Source organism: Bufo bufo, chromosome 3 (assembly GCF_905171765.1).
Source record: "Bufo bufo chromosome 3, aBufBuf1.1, whole genome shotgun sequence".
Classification (NCBI taxonomy): Eukaryota; Metazoa; Chordata; class Amphibia; order Anura; family Bufonidae; genus Bufo; species Bufo bufo.
In genome coordinates this window covers 19,570,339-19,586,532 of record NC_053391.1, presented here as the reverse complement: position 1 = coordinate 19,586,532, position 16,194 = coordinate 19,570,339, and the positions used below count along the sequence as shown (strand labels likewise).

Sequence of the window (16,194 nt, the reverse complement as noted above, 5' to 3'; positions counted from 1 at the left end):
TGCATGTTGTCTTACTCCAAGCGATATAGGCTCGAAAGCCTACTACCTATTAAGCATATTAGGTGATGTGCATCTCTGTAATGAGAAGGGGTGTGGTCTAATGACATCAACACCCTATATTAGGTGTGCATAATTATTAGGCAACTTCCTTTCCTTTGGCAAAATAGGTCAAAAGAAGGACTTGACAGGCTCAGAAAAGTCAAAAATAATGAGATATCTTGCAGAGGGATGCAGCACTCTAAAAATTGCAAAGCTTCTGAAGCGTGATCATCGAATAATCAAGCGTTTCATTCAAAATAGTCAACAGGGTCGCAAGAAGCGTGTGGAAAAACCAAGGCGCAAAATAACTGCCCATGAACTGAGAAAAGTCAAGCGTGCAGCTGCCAAGATGCCACTTGCCACCAGTTTGGCCATATTTCAGAGCTGCAACATCACTGGAGTGCCCAAAAGCACAAGGTGTGCAATACTCAGAGACATGGCCAAGGTAAGAAAGGCTGAAAGACGACCACCACTGAACAAGACACACAAGCTGAAACGTCAAGACTGGGCCAATAAATATCTCAAGACTGATTTTTCTAAGGTTTTATGGACTGATGAAATGAGAGTGAGTCTTGATGGGCCAGATGGATGGGCCCGTGGCTAGATTGGTAAAGGGCAGAGAGCTCCAGTTCGACTCAGACGCCAGCAAGGTGGAGGTGGAGTACTGGTTTGGGCTGGTATCATCAAAGATGAGCTTGTGGGGCCTTTTCGGGTTGAGGATGGAGTCAAGCTCAACTCCCAGTCCTACTGCCAGTTTCTGGAAGACACCTTCTTCAAGCAGTGGTACAGGAAGAAGTCTGCATCCTTCAAGAAAAACATGATTTTCATGCAGGACAATGCTCCATCACACGCGTCCAAGTACTCCACAGCGTGGCTGGCAAGAAAGGGTATAAAAGAAGAAAATCTAATGACATGGCCTCCTTGTTCACCTGATCTGAACCCCATTGAGAACCTGTGGTCCATCATCAAATGTGAGATTTACAAGGAGGGAAAACAGTACACCTCTCTGAACAGTGTCTGGGAGGCTGTGGTTGCTGCTGCACGCAATGTTGATGGTGAACAGATCAAAACACTGACAGAATCCATGGATGGCAGGCTTTTGAGTGTCCTTGCAAAGAAAGGTGGCTATATTGGTCACTGATTTGTTTTTGTTTTGTTTCTGAATGTCAGAAATGTATATTTGTGAATGTTGAGATGTTATATTGGTTTCACTGGTAAAAATAAATAATTGAAATGGGTATATATTTGTTTTTTGTTAAGTTGCCTAATAATTATGCACAGTAAAAGTCACCTGCACACACAGATATCCCCCTAAAATAGCTAAAACTAAAAACAAACTAAAAACTACTTTGATATTAATGAGTTTTTTGGGTTCATTGAGAACATGGTTGTTGTTCAATAATAATATTAATCCTCAAAAATACAACTTGCCTAATAATTCTGCACTCCCTGTATATGCCTTTTGCCCCCTTTTAAACAGACTTTTAATAAAGGTTTTGTTTTTTAATTTTAACGTTCATCAGGCTGTGATATTATTAGTATTTAGGAACGTCTACCCACTTATCTCTTTATAGTGTGAATTCATTTTGATTATTAATCCTGCAGACCAGTCCATAACATTGTGTTCACATAAAGGTGTTTTGCACTGTAATATTATTTCTATATGAACTTTACACTTTGGCCCATGTGCTATGTAGCATTGTCCCGGGCTTGTACCATGACACAGACATGACACCTTGATTAGATTTTATCGGTCCCTTGTGAGTTTATTTTTTTAATTTTTTATGAGATTACTTATTTAATAAATCTAAAACCGGACAATCCTTGCTCTCTGTCTATCCGGGAGGTGCTGGTAGCTCTTAAACTGCCAACACTATTGATCATTGAAACTTCTTCACTCTCTAAACTCGCGTTCAATACATTTTTATTGGTTTCTCATGTTTTAAGGGACAAATCAGATCATAGACGGCAAACATTTTCAGTCACCAGACTTTTTCATGTCATCTGATTGCCCAGAAAGTAGGATTTAAGGAAAGCATGGAGATTGAATTGCGGTCTTTTTGATTTATCTATTGATATTAACTGGCATATAGGTAATACATGGATAGCATTGGTATGGTAGAATTTACATCCTATGGACAATTTAAAAATCCATTAAAAAAAACTGGCAAATAGACCCCAAACCCCATTAACGTTTTGAATAATCCCTACAAGGAGGAAACTCTTTACCTCCATATTATATAAGTACACATTAGAAGACTGCCCACAAGTAGGACATGACATTAAGAAATCATTTATGGAAGTCATGACGGCACAAAATAGCATGAAAAGGCAATGTTTTGTGCTCCACCATCCTCTACACTATGTACTGTCTACAATATGTGTTATGTGTACAGACCTGTATTATATACAGGCAGGTCCATAAATATTGGGACATCGACACAATTCTAACATTTTTGGCTCTATACACTACCACAATGGATTTGAAATTAAACAAACAAGATGTGCTTTACCTGCAGACTGTCAGCTTTAATTTGAGGGCATTTACATCAGTTTGCATATGTGCCTCCCACTTGTTAAGGGGCCAAAAGTAATGGGACATAATAATAATCATAAATCAAACTTTCACTTTTTAATACTTGGTTGCAAATCCTTTGCAGTCAATTACAGCCTGAAGTCTGGAACGCATAGACATCACCAGACGCTGGGTTTCATCCCTGGTGATGCTCTCCCAGGCTTCTACTACAACTGTCTTCACTTCCTGCTTGTTCTTGGGGCATTTTCCCTTCAGTTTTGTCTTCAGCAAGTGAAATGCATGCTCAATCGGATTCAGGTCAGGTGATTGACTTGGCCATTGCATAACATTCCACTTCTTTCCCTTAAAAAACTCTTTGGTTGCTTTTTCAGTATGCTTTTGGTCATTGTCCATCTGCACTGTGAAGCGCCGTCCAATGAGTTCTGAAGCATTTGGCTCAATATGAGCAGATAATATTGCCCGAAACACTTCAGACTTCATCCTGCTGCTTTTGTCCGCAGTCACATCATCAATAAATTTTGTTTGTTTAATTTCAAATACATTGTGGTGGTGTATAGAGCCAAAAATGTTATAATTGTTTCGATGTCTCAATATTTATGGACCTGACTGTAACTGTAGATACACAGATATCTCTAGTTAGAGAAGCAGATTATGGTATCTATAGAGAAAATGATGTGTGAGTTAATTACAGATTAGTCCTGTGAGTAAAACTCTTTCACAAACTTATTGGTACAGTCCAGTGATCAGGATCGGTGATTGTCTGTGTTCCCTGCACAGTTACAGGTATGTACTATAACATGTATGCGTGTATAATTACATTACAGACAAAGACACATTGTCCTTATACACAGCACAGTCAGTACTTACCAGACATGGACCCTCTACACACTCAGTACTTGATCTCCAGTCAGTGTCTTCTCCTCAGCAAGTCAGTGATCCAAGTGAATTCCCTTGGTGAATTCTGGCTTTCTGAGCCATGCTTGGGTCTTTTATACCTCTTTGGTGGCTATATCTATCTGCTCCTCCTCTTCCCCCCAAGAGGCGCCCAGATCTTTCTTTCCTCATTACAATATGCAATGGAAGAATAATGGCCCCACCTTCTCATCAACAAGTTTAGCATTTTCTGGCCTCCTGAGATGGTTCTTCATTTACACATTGTATTTGCAGGGTAGAGACCTATTGTTCACACTCTTATTTAGCATCTGTAAGAGATTCCTGGGATACTCCGAGACCTTTTCATGTGAGAATCAGTGTAAACAATGAGCATTTTACATCCTGATGAGATACATTCCATCCAGACCTACAACCACATGACTCTCCATCTATAATTCACAGATATGAAATACTTCATATTATATTCAGTAGAACAGATTATAATACTTTCATTATAAACCCTCTATGACAACTTGTTATAGGATCATTTATTATTTTCAGAAATCAGGCAGATACGATTCAGTTATAAATTATGCATTACTGGGTCAGCTTTAATCAACCACACACATTTCATGATCAGATACATCAGTTTTTTATATATGACACAATCTCTACATCATCTGCTCTGTAGTTTACTTGTGGCCATCACCATGATACAAGTTAAGACTGTCCTCACTGGGCTCCCAGATATCTGTGTCTTCATTTCCAGTTCAGAGAATGTAGACCTCTTCTGGTCATCTGCTTGTATTTCTCCTGACTATGATTATTTCTTCATTAGATACCACTTATACCATTGAGTCTATTTCACAATCCTTAGTCCATAGAACATATTATGCTTCATAACAATTGATCAGCTTAGAGAAGAATGTCAGTTGCTCTTTTGTGAACTCTGCATTTTTTTAGATTAAATATAGAAGAAGGAAAAAACATAACAATCTAAAATAGAAATCCAAACTGGATGCTGCTTGTTCCACCATTACTTCATCAGAGATATTTCTGCTGCTTAGTAAGAAGCAATCTGATAAATAAAAAATTAAAGGGGTTAGGGTGAGTTCACACTAGCGTTAGGGATTCCGTTATGGTTTTCTGTTATAGCATGGTTATAACTAGTGTTGAGCACCAATATTCGAATAGCAATTTTCTATCTCAAATATCGCAACTTTGAGAATTCTCGAATATTTCGAATATAGTGCTATATATTCGCTATATCGAAAATTCATATTTTTTCCATCTGAAAACATGATTCCTCCCTGCTTCTTGCTTGTGGGTCAATGAGTCATTGGCCCACAAGCAACTGAAGCAGGAAGGAATCACGTTTTCAGATGGACAAAAAAATGACGAATATTCTAAATAACGAATATATTCGCTATATTGCTTTATATTCGCTTTTTAGAATATTTGTCATATTCTAATCCAAGAATATTGAATATTTTTAATATTCGAGATCACGATTTAAACTGAAAAATCATGAACGTTATATGTCCTAGAGTGTGCGCGACCGCATGACGTCATTTAATTCGCGCCGATAAAGTTTTTTCAAAGAAAGTATTTCCAGACAGTCTCCAGAATATTTGCTATATGAATGTGATTTTTTTTTTCTTACCAAAAAAACGTTTTTATGGTAAGAGTAGATAATACAGATTGGTGCACTAAGTACTCTTGTTACTTCACAGCACTATGTTTGTAGCATGTATGTATGGACAACAGATACATTTCTATCACATGCACATAGCACGTCCATTTTCCTGTCACTCAATATATACCACACACTATATACCACACACTATATACCATACACTATATACGGTTCCATACACTATATACCATACACACACACAAACACAATATATATAGATTATTGCTGGTTCATTTAGCTATACCCAGGGTGCACCACAGGGATGCAAACCAGCAGTACACCCAATACCGTACCGTCACTTCTCTAGACAGGTACATCGCAGCTTAGCTGGCCAATATCCGATTGCTCACTCAGACACCATACACATACAATCGCAATACAAACCGATCTTATAACGGTAACATTCAATCTAATATTTCCCCTTCAAAGACGTAACTACTTTTTGCTGGTTTGTTGAGGACATATTTTTTAAAACGTAGAATTAAAAAAATTGGAATCATATGCTTGCATCTTTATCTTGCAGTGTTTGTTGGTGCGGGGATAGGCCCTTACCAAGAAGAGAGTGGAGAAGCGGGCCATCCTGAGGTCTCTCCGTGCGGAGTTATATATGAAATTCTCCTTGTGGCACAAAGATTGAGAACTACAGAAGAAGTGGTGCGATCTGAAAAGGTATAAGCCCAATCTTATGAGCAAAATAAGGTGCCCAAGGGGATGTAAATGGATCCAAGCTGCCGCCCGCACCCGCCGCCGTTCGTGCCCAGCTCCGCCTTTCCCGACCTCAGCGTCGCCTTATAATCCTGTGTGACGCTTCCGGCTCTCCCTCCATCCCCCCTCCTTCTGCTCTAACATCTCGCGCGTGCGCACAGGGCTCTGCCTGATGCGCCCGTGCGGACTTCTCCGTTCGGCTTCATAGAGCAAAGTGCGCATGCGCCGGCACTTCGCTCAACCTCTCAATGACCTGCACACTGGCAGAGCCCTGTGCGCACGCGCAAAATGTTATTACAAACTTTATTAACCCTTTAGGTATTCTTTAACAGTTTATGGCAAATGGAGATGGTCCTTAAGGTGAAAATGAGCCCAGTCCTTAAGGGGTTAAAATCCTATCTTGTGCTCTCTATGAACATCACAGCCAAGGGGAGACTCTCTGAGTGTAAAGAGACGTTACTCAGTATTCACTCAATGTAAAATTTATTATAAAAGAAGATTGAAAGAAAAAAATAAAGAATCATCATAAGGTACCAAGTCCTACAGTAGAGCTCCACACCTGCCACATTTCATACAATCTGAACATTACAAAGGCTTCTGACTTCTCCGCTCTTTGATTTGCCACAAGACCCATTTTTATTCTACTGTTTTCTCATACTATACATACACATGGCTACTTCCTCGTGTGAATTTTTAAATGTTTCAAAAGAGTTGATTTATCATTAAAACATTTCTCACATTCTGTACATTTAAATGGCTTTATCCCTGTATGAATAATCTGATGTTGAACAAGATCTGACTTTTGACTAAAACACTTCTCACATTCTGTACATGAAAACGGCTTCTCTCCTGTGTGAATTCTCTGATGTTGAACAAGATGTGACTTCTGACTAAAACACTTCTCACATTCTGTACATGAAAACGGCTTCTCTTCTGTGTGAATTCTCTGATGTCGAAAAAGAATTGACTTCTGACGAAAACACTTCTCACATTCTGTACATGAAAACGGCTTCTCTCCTGTGTGAATTTTCTCATGACGTGCAAGATTTATTTTATAACTAAAACTCTTCTCACATTCTGAGCATGAATACGGTTTCTCTCCTGTGTGAATTCTCTGATGTTGAACAAGATATGACTTCCGACTAAAACACTTCTCACATTCTGTACATGAAAACGGCTTCTCCTCTGTGTGAATTCTCTGATGTCGAAAAAGAATTGACTTCTGACGAAAACACTTCTCACATTCTGTACATGAATACGGTTTCTCTCCTGTGTGAATTCTTTGATGTTCAACAATATTTGTTTTTGTAATAAATGATTTCCCACATTCTGGACATTTAAATGACCTTTCACCTTGTCGAGTTTCCTTAAATTTCATTTCTAAAGGTTTCCTACATTCAGCTCTTGTTGACATTTCACCCAGTCTGTGTTCAGTTCTATTACTGACAAGTCGTACTTAATTATCTTTTACGTCATAAGAGGAAGAGAAAAGATATTTCTAGTAGCTTCTTATCCTGTCATCACCTGGAGAAAGAAGAACATATTTATAAGTTAAATGGTACTTATTTTCCTTGCTACTAATTAATTAATGCTACAAATATATAAATAGCTCATTAGCTGCTGCTAATTTCTAGGACACGGCTCTTTAGGCAGGGCTGCACTAGATGCAATATTCTACCCAATAGCCTTGGAGTGTGTATGTGATGAATGGATGGAGCCAAAATATACTGGCTACAGGTGTGTATATGGAGCCAAAATATACTGGCTATGAGTGACTGTATATAGCCAAAACATACTGGCTGCGATACATGGTTGTGACCTATATACTGGCCGCAAGCTATACAAATAGATTGGTCTGAACTCTGTACTATACAAGGGTACATTCTAGTCCACAGAGACTCCACTCTGGTAGAGGCAGTGAGATCTACTGTATTTAGCATTATACGACCTATGAACTAGGTGGCACAACCACATATGCATATACACCCACAGGATCACTTGTAATATACACACATGTGTCCATTCACACTGGTTACCGTGCCCTCAACTCTGACTTGCTTATCCATAGCAATCACTAGCTAGCAAGTAGAGTTTTCTAGCCCAGTCCCTTAACTGTACAGAGGAGTTATTTGCTACCCCTCTCTGTATAGGTTGGAGACTGGTTGCCTGATGTCACAGACTGTGACATACACTGCGTGCAGAATTATTAGGCAAATTAGTATTTTGACCACATCATCCTCTTTATGCATGTTGTCTTACTCCAAGCGGTATAGGCTCGAAAGCCTACTACCTATTAAGCATATTAGGTGATGTGCATCTCTGTAATGAGAAGGGGTGTGGTCTAATGACATCAACACCCTATATTAGGTGTGCATAATTATTAGGCAACTTCCTTTCCTTTGGCAAAATAGGTCAAAAGAAGGACTTGACAGGCTCAGAAAAGTCAAAAATAGTGAGATATCTTGCAGAGGGATGCAGCACTCTAAAAATTGCAAAGCTTCTGAAGCGTGATCATCGAATAATCAAGCATTTCATTCAAAATAGTCAACAGGGTCGCAAGAAGCGTGTGGAAAAACCAAGGCGCAAAATAACTGCCCATGAACTGAGAAAAGTCAAGCGTGCAGCTGCCAAGATGCCACTTGCCACCAGTTTGGCCATATTTCAGAGCTGCAACATCACTGGAGTGCCCAAAAGCACAAGGTGTGCAATACTCAGAGACATGGCCAAGGTAAGAAAGGCTGAAAGACGACCACCACTGAACAAGACACACAAGCTGAAACGTCAAGACTGGGCCAATAAATATCTCAAGACTGATTTTTCTAAGGTTTTATGGACTGATGAAATGAGAGTGAGTCTTGATGGGCCAGATGGATGGGCCCGTGGCTAGATTGGTAAAGGGCAGAGAGCTCCAGTTCGACTCAGACGCCAGCAAGGTGGAGGTGGAGTACTGGTTTGGGCTGGTATCATCAAAGATGAGCTTGTGGGGCCTTTTCGGGTTGAGGATGGAGTCAAGCTCAACTCCCAGTCCTACTGCCAGTTTCTGGAAGACACCTTCTTCAAGCAGTGGTACAGGAAGAAGTCTGCATCCTTCAAGAAAAACATGATTTTCATGCAGGACAATGCTCCATCACACGCGTCCAAGTACTCCACAGCGTGGCTGGCAAGAAAGGGTATAAAAGAAGAAAATCTAATGACATGGCCTCCTTGTTCACCTGATCTGAACCCCATTGAGAACCTGTGGTCCATCATCAAATGTGAGATTTACAAGGAGGGAAAACAGTACACCTCTCTGAACAGTGTCTGGGAGGCTGTGGTTGCTGCTGCACGCAATGTTGATGGTGAACAGATCAAAACACTGACAGAATCCATGGATGGCAGGCTTTTGAGTGTCCTTGCAAAGAAAGGTGGCTATATTGGTCACTGATTTGTTTTTGTTTTGTTTCTGAATGTCAGAAATGTATATTTGTGAATGTTGAGATGTTATATTGGTTTCACTGGTAAAAATAAATAATTGAAATGGGTATATATTTGTTTTTTGTTAAGTTGCCTAATAATTATGCACAGTAAAAGTCACCTGCACACACAGATATCCCCCTAAAATAGCTAAAACTAAAAACAAACTAAAAACTACTTTGATATTAATGAGTTTTTTGGGTTCATTGAGAACATGGTTGTTGTTCAATAATAATATTAATCCTCAAAAATACAACTTGCCTAATAATTCTGCACTCCCTGTATATGCCTTTTGCCCCCCTTTAAACAGACTTTTAATAAAGGTTTTGTTTTTTAATTTTAACGTTCATCAGGCTGTGATATTATTAGTATTTAGGAACGTCTACCCACTTATCTCTTTATAGTGTGAATTCATTTTGATTATTAATCCTGCAGACCAGTCCATAACATTGTGTTCACATAAAGGTGTTTTGCACTGTAATATTATTTCTATATGAACTTTACACTTTGGCCCATGTGCTATGTAGCATTGTCCCGGGCTTGTACCATGACACAGACATGACACCTTGATTAGATTTTATCGGTCCCTTGTGAGTTTATTTTTTGAATTTTTTATGAGATTACTTATTTAATAAATCTAAAACCGGACAATCCTTGCTCTCTGTCTATCCGGGAGGTGCTGGTAGCTCTTAAACTGCCAACACTATTGATCATTGAAACTTCTTCACTCTCTAAACTCGCGTTCAATACATTTTTATTGGTTTCTCATGTTTTAAGGGACAAATCAGATCATAGACGGCAAACATTTTCAGTCACCAGACTTTTTCATGTCATCTGATTGCCCAGAAAGTAGGATTTAAGGAAAGCATGGAGATTGAATTGCGGTCTTTTTGATTTATCTATTGATATTAACTGGCATATAGGTAATACATGGATAGCATTGGTATGGTAGAATTTACATCCTATGGACAATTTAAAAATCCATTAAAAAAAACTGGCAAATAGACCCCAAACCCCATTAACGTTTTGAATAATCCCTACAAGGAGGAAACTCTTTACCTCCATATTATATAAGTACACATTAGAAGACTGCCCACAAGTAGGACATGACATTAAGAAATCATTTATGGAAGTCATGACGGCACAAAATAGCATGAAAAGGCAATGTTTTGTGCTCCACCATCCTCTACACTATGTACTGTCTACAATATGTGTTATGTGTACAGACCTGTATTATATACAGGCAGGTCCATAAATATTGGGACATCGACACAATTCTAACATTTTTGGCTCTATACACTACCACAATGGATTTGAAATTAAACAAACAAGATGTGCTTTACCTGCAGACTGTCAGCTTTAATTTGAGGGCATTTACATCAGTTTGCATATGTGCCTCCCACTTGTTAAGGGGCCAAAAGTAATGGGACATAATAATAATCATAAATCAAACTTTCACTTTTTAATACTTGGTTGCAAATCCTTTGCAGTCAATTACAGCCTGAAGTCTGGAACGCATAGACATCACCAGACGCTGGGTTTCATCCCTGGTGATGCTCTCCCAGGCTTCTACTACAACTGTCTTCACTTCCTGCTTGTTCTTGGGGCATTTTCCCTTCAGTTTTGTCTTCAGCAAGTGAAATGCATGCTCAATCGGATTCAGGTCAGGTGATTGACTTGGCCATTGCATAACATTCCACTTCTTTCCCTTAAAAAACTCTTTGGTTGCTTTTTCAGTATGCTTTAGGTCATTGTCCATCTGCACTGTGAAGCGCCGTCCAATGAGTTCTGAAGCATTTGGCTCAATATGAGCAGATAATATTGCCCGAAACACTTCAGACTTCATCCTGCTGCTTTTGTCCGCAGTCACATCATCAATAAATTTTGTTTGTTTAATTTCAAATACATTGTGGTGGTGTATAGAGCCAAAAATGTTATAATTGTTTCGATGTCTCAATATTTATGGACCTGACTGTAACTGTAGATACCCAGATATCTCTAGTTAGAGAAGCAGATTATGGTATCTATAGAGAAAATGATGTGTGAGTTAATTACAGATTAGTCCTGTGAGTAAAACTCTTTCACAAACTTATTGGTACAGTCCAGTGATGGCAATCAGGATCGGTGATTGTCTGTGTTCCCTGCACAGTTACAGGTATGTACTATAACATGTATGCGTGTATAATTACATTACAGACAAAGACACATTGTCCTTATACACAGCACAGTCAGTACTTACCAGACATGGACCCTCTACACACTCAGTACTTGATCTCCAGTCAGTGTCTTCTCCTCAGCAAGTCAGTGATCCAAGTGAATTCCCTTGGTGAATTCTGGCTTTCTGAGCCATGCTTGGGTCTTTTATACCTCTTTGGTGGCTATATCTATCTGCTCCTCCTCTTCCCCCCAAGAGGCGCCCAGATCTTTCTTCCCTCATTACAATATGCAATGGAAGAATAATGGCCCCACCTTCTCATCAACAAGTTTAGCATTTTCTGGCCTCCTGAGATGGTTCTTCATTTACACATTGTATTTGCAGGGTAGAGACCTATTGTTCACACTCTTATTTAGCATCTGTAAGAGATTCCTGGGATACTCCGAGACCTTTTCATGTGAGAATCAGTGTAAACAATGAGCATTTTACATCCTGATGAGATACATTCCATCCAGACCTACAACCACATGACTCTCCATCTATAATTCACAGATATGAAATACTTCATATTATATTCAGTAGAACAGATTATAATACTTTCATTATAAACCCTCTATGACAACTTGTTATAGGATCATTTATTATTTTTAGAAATCAGGCAGATACGATTCAGTTATAAATTATGCATTACTGGGTCAGCTTTAATCAACCACACACATTTCATGATCAGATACATCAGTTTTTTATATATGACACAATCTCTACATCATCTGCTCTGTAGTTTACTTGTGGCCATCACCATGATACAAGTTAAGACTGTCCTCACTGGGCTCCCAGATATCTGTGTCTTCATTTCCAGTTCTGAGAATGTAGACCTCTTCTGGTCATCTGCTTGTATTTCTCCTGACTATGATTATTTCTTCATTAGATACCACTTATACCATTGAGTCTATTTCACAATCCTTAGTCCATAGAACATATTATGCTTCATAACAATTGATCAGCTTAGAGAAGAATGTCAGTTGCTCTTTTGTGAACTCTGCATTTTTTTAGATTAAATATAGAAGAAGGAAAAAACATAACAATCTAAAATAGAAATCCAAACTGGATGCTGCTTGTTCCACCATTACTTCATCAGAAATATTTCTGCTGCTTAGTAAGAAGCAATCTGATAAATAAAAAATTAAAGGGGTTAGGGTGAGTTCACACTAGCGTTAGGGATTCCGTTATGGTTTTCTGTTATAGCATGGTTATAACTAGTGTTGAGCACGAATATTCGAATAGCAATTTTCTATCTCAAATATCGCAACTTTGAGAATTCTCGAATATTTCGAATATAGTGCTATATATTCGCTATATCGAAAATTCATATTTTTTCCATCTGAAAACATGATTCCTCCCTGCTTCATGCTTGTGGGTCAATGAGTCATTGGCCCACAAGCAACTGAAGCAGGAAGGAATCACGTTTTCAGATGGACAAAAAAATGACGAATATTCTAAATAACGAATATATTCGCTATATTGCTTTATATTCGCTTTTTAGAATATTTGTCATATTCTAATCCAAGAATATCGAATATTTTTAATATTCGAGATCACGATTTAAACTGAAAAATCATGAACGTTATATGTCCTAGAGTGTGCGCGACCGCATGACGTCATTTAATTCGCGCCGATAAAGTTTTTTCAAAGAAAGTATTTCCAGACAGTCTCCAGAATATTTGCTATATGAATGTGATTTTTTTTTTCTTACCAAAAAAAACGTTTTTATGGTAAGAGTAGATAATACAGATTGATGCACTAAGTACTCTTGTTACTTCACAGCACTATGTTTGTAGCATGTATGTATGGACAACAGATACATTTCTATCACATGCACATAGCACGTCCATTTTCCTGTCACTCAATATATACCACACACTATATACCACACACTATATACCATACACTATATACGGTTCCATACACTATATACCATACACACACACAAACACAATATATATAGATTATTGCTGGTTCATTTAGCTATACCCAGGGTGCACCACAGGGATGCAAACCAGCAGTACACCCAATACCGTACCGTCACTTCTCTAGACAGGTACATCGCAGCTTAGCTGGCCAATATCCGATTGCTCACTCAGACACCATACACATACAATCGCAATACAAACCGATCTTATAACGGTAACATTCAATCTAATATTTCCCCTTCAAAGACGTAACTACTTTTTGCTGGTTTGTTGAGGACATATTTTTTAAAACGTAGAATTAAAAAAATTGGAATCATATGCTTGCATCTTTATCTTGCAGTGTTTGTTGGTGCGGGGATAGGCCCTTACCAAGAAGAGAGTGGAGAAGCGGGCCATCCTGAGGTCTCTCCGTGCGGAGTTATATATGAAATTCTCCTTGTGGCACAAAGATTGAGAACTACAGAAGAAGTGGTGCGATCTAAAAAGGTATAAGCCCAATCTTATGAGCAAAATAAGGTGCCCAAGGGGATGTAAATGGATCCAAGCTGCCGCCCGCACCCGCCGCCGTTCGTGCCCAGCTCCACCTTTCCCGACCTCAGCGTCGCCTTATAATCCTGTGTGACGCTTCCGGCTCTCCCTCCATCCCCCCTCCTTCTGCTCTAACATCTCGCGCGTGCGCACAGGGCTCTGCCTGATGCGCCCGTGCGGACTTCTCCGTTCGGCTTCATAGAGCAAAGTGCGCATGCGCCGGCACTTCGCTCAACCTCTCAATGACCTGCACACTGGCAGAGCCCTGTGCGCACGCGCAAAATGTTATTACAAACTTTATTAACCCTTTAGGTATTCTTTAACAGTTTATGGCAAATGGAGATGGTCCTTAAGGTGAAAATGAGCCCAGTCCTTAAGGGGTTAAAATCCTATCTTGTGCTCTCTATGAACATCACAGCCAAGGGGAGACTCTCTGAGTGTAAAGAGACGTTACTCAGTATTCACTCAATGTAAAATTTATTATAAAAGAAGATCGAAAGAAAAAAATTAAGAATCATCATAAGGTACCAAGTCCTACAGTAGAGCTCCACACCTGCCACATTTCATACAATCTGAACATTACAAAGGCTTTTGACTTCTCTGCTCTTCGATTTGCCACAAGACCCATTTTTATTCTACTGTTTTAGAAACATAGAAACATAGAATGTGTCGCAGATAAGAACCATTTGGCCCATCTAGTCTGCCCAATATATCTGAATCCTATGAATAGTCCCTGGCCCTATCTTATATGAAGGATAGCCTTATGCCTATCCCATGCATGCTTAAACTCCTTCACTGTATTTGCAGCTACCACTTCTGCAGGAATATAATACTTCCCTATATTACTTTTAAACCTTTGCCCCTCTAATTTAAAACTGTGTCCTCTTGTGGTAGTTTTTCTTCTTTTAAATATGCTCTCCTCCTTTACCGAGTTGATTCCCTTTATGTATTTAAAAGTTTCTATCATATCCCCTCTGTCTCTTCTTTCTTCCATACTTTTCTCATACTATACATACACATGGCTACTTCCTCGTGTGAATTTTTAAATGTTTCAAAAGATTTGATTTATCTTTAAAACATTTCTCACATTCTGTACATTTAAATGGCTTTATCCCTGTATGAATAATCTGATGTTGAACAAGATCTGACTTTTGACTAAAACACTTCTCACATTCTGTACATGAAAACGGCTTCTCTCCTGTGTGAATTCTCTGATGTTGAACAAGATGTGACTTCTGACTAAAACACTTCTCACATTCTGTACATGAAAATGGCTTCTCTTCTGTGTGAATTCTCTGATGTTGAAAAAGAATTGACTTCTGGCGAAAACACTTCTCACATTCTGTACATGAAAACAGCTTCTCTCCTGTGTGAATTTTCTCATGACGTGCAAGATTTATTTTATGACTAAAACTCTTCTCACATTCTGAGCATGAATACGGTTTCTCTCCTGTGTGAATTCTCTGATGTTGAACAAGATATGACTTCCGACTAAAACACTTCTCACATTCTGTACATGAAAATGGCTTCTCTTCTGTGTGAATTCTCTGATGTCGAAAAAGAATTGACTTCAGACGAAAACACTTCTCACATTCTATACATGAATACGGTTTCTCTCCTGTGTGAATTCTCTGATGTTCAACAAGATTTGTTTTTGTAATAAATGATTTCCCACATTCTGGACATTTAAATGACCTTTCACCTTGTCGAGTTTCCTTAAATTTCATTTCTAAAGGTTTCCTACATTCAGCTCTTGTTGACATTTCACCCAGTCTGTGTTCAGTTCTATTACTGACAAGTCGTACTTAATTATCTTTTACGTCATAAGAGGAAGAGAAAAGATATTTCTAGTAGCTTCTTATCCTGTCATCACCTGGAGAAAGAAGAACATATTTATAAGTTAAATGGTCCTTATTTTCCTTGCTACTAATTAATTAATGCTACAAATATATAAATAGCTCATTAGCTGCTGCTAATTACTAGGACACGGCTCTTTAGGCAGGGCTGCACTAGATGCAATATTCTACCCAATAGCCTTGGCTTGTTACTTCACAGCACTATGTTTGTAGCATGTATGTATGGACAACAGATACATTTCTATCACATGCACATAGCACGTCCATTTTCCTGTCACTCAATATATACCACACACTATATACCACACACTATATACCATACACTATATACGGTTCCATACACTATATACCATACACACACACAAACACAATATATATAGATT

General features: G+C 38.8%; 1 pseudogene; it reads right to left on the bottom strand.

The window, feature by feature from the left end:
- Positions 1-6,522: 6,522 nt before the first annotated feature.
- Positions 6,523-15,718, bottom strand: LOC120993556 (annotated as a pseudogene).
- Positions 15,719-16,194: the final 476 nt, after the last annotated feature.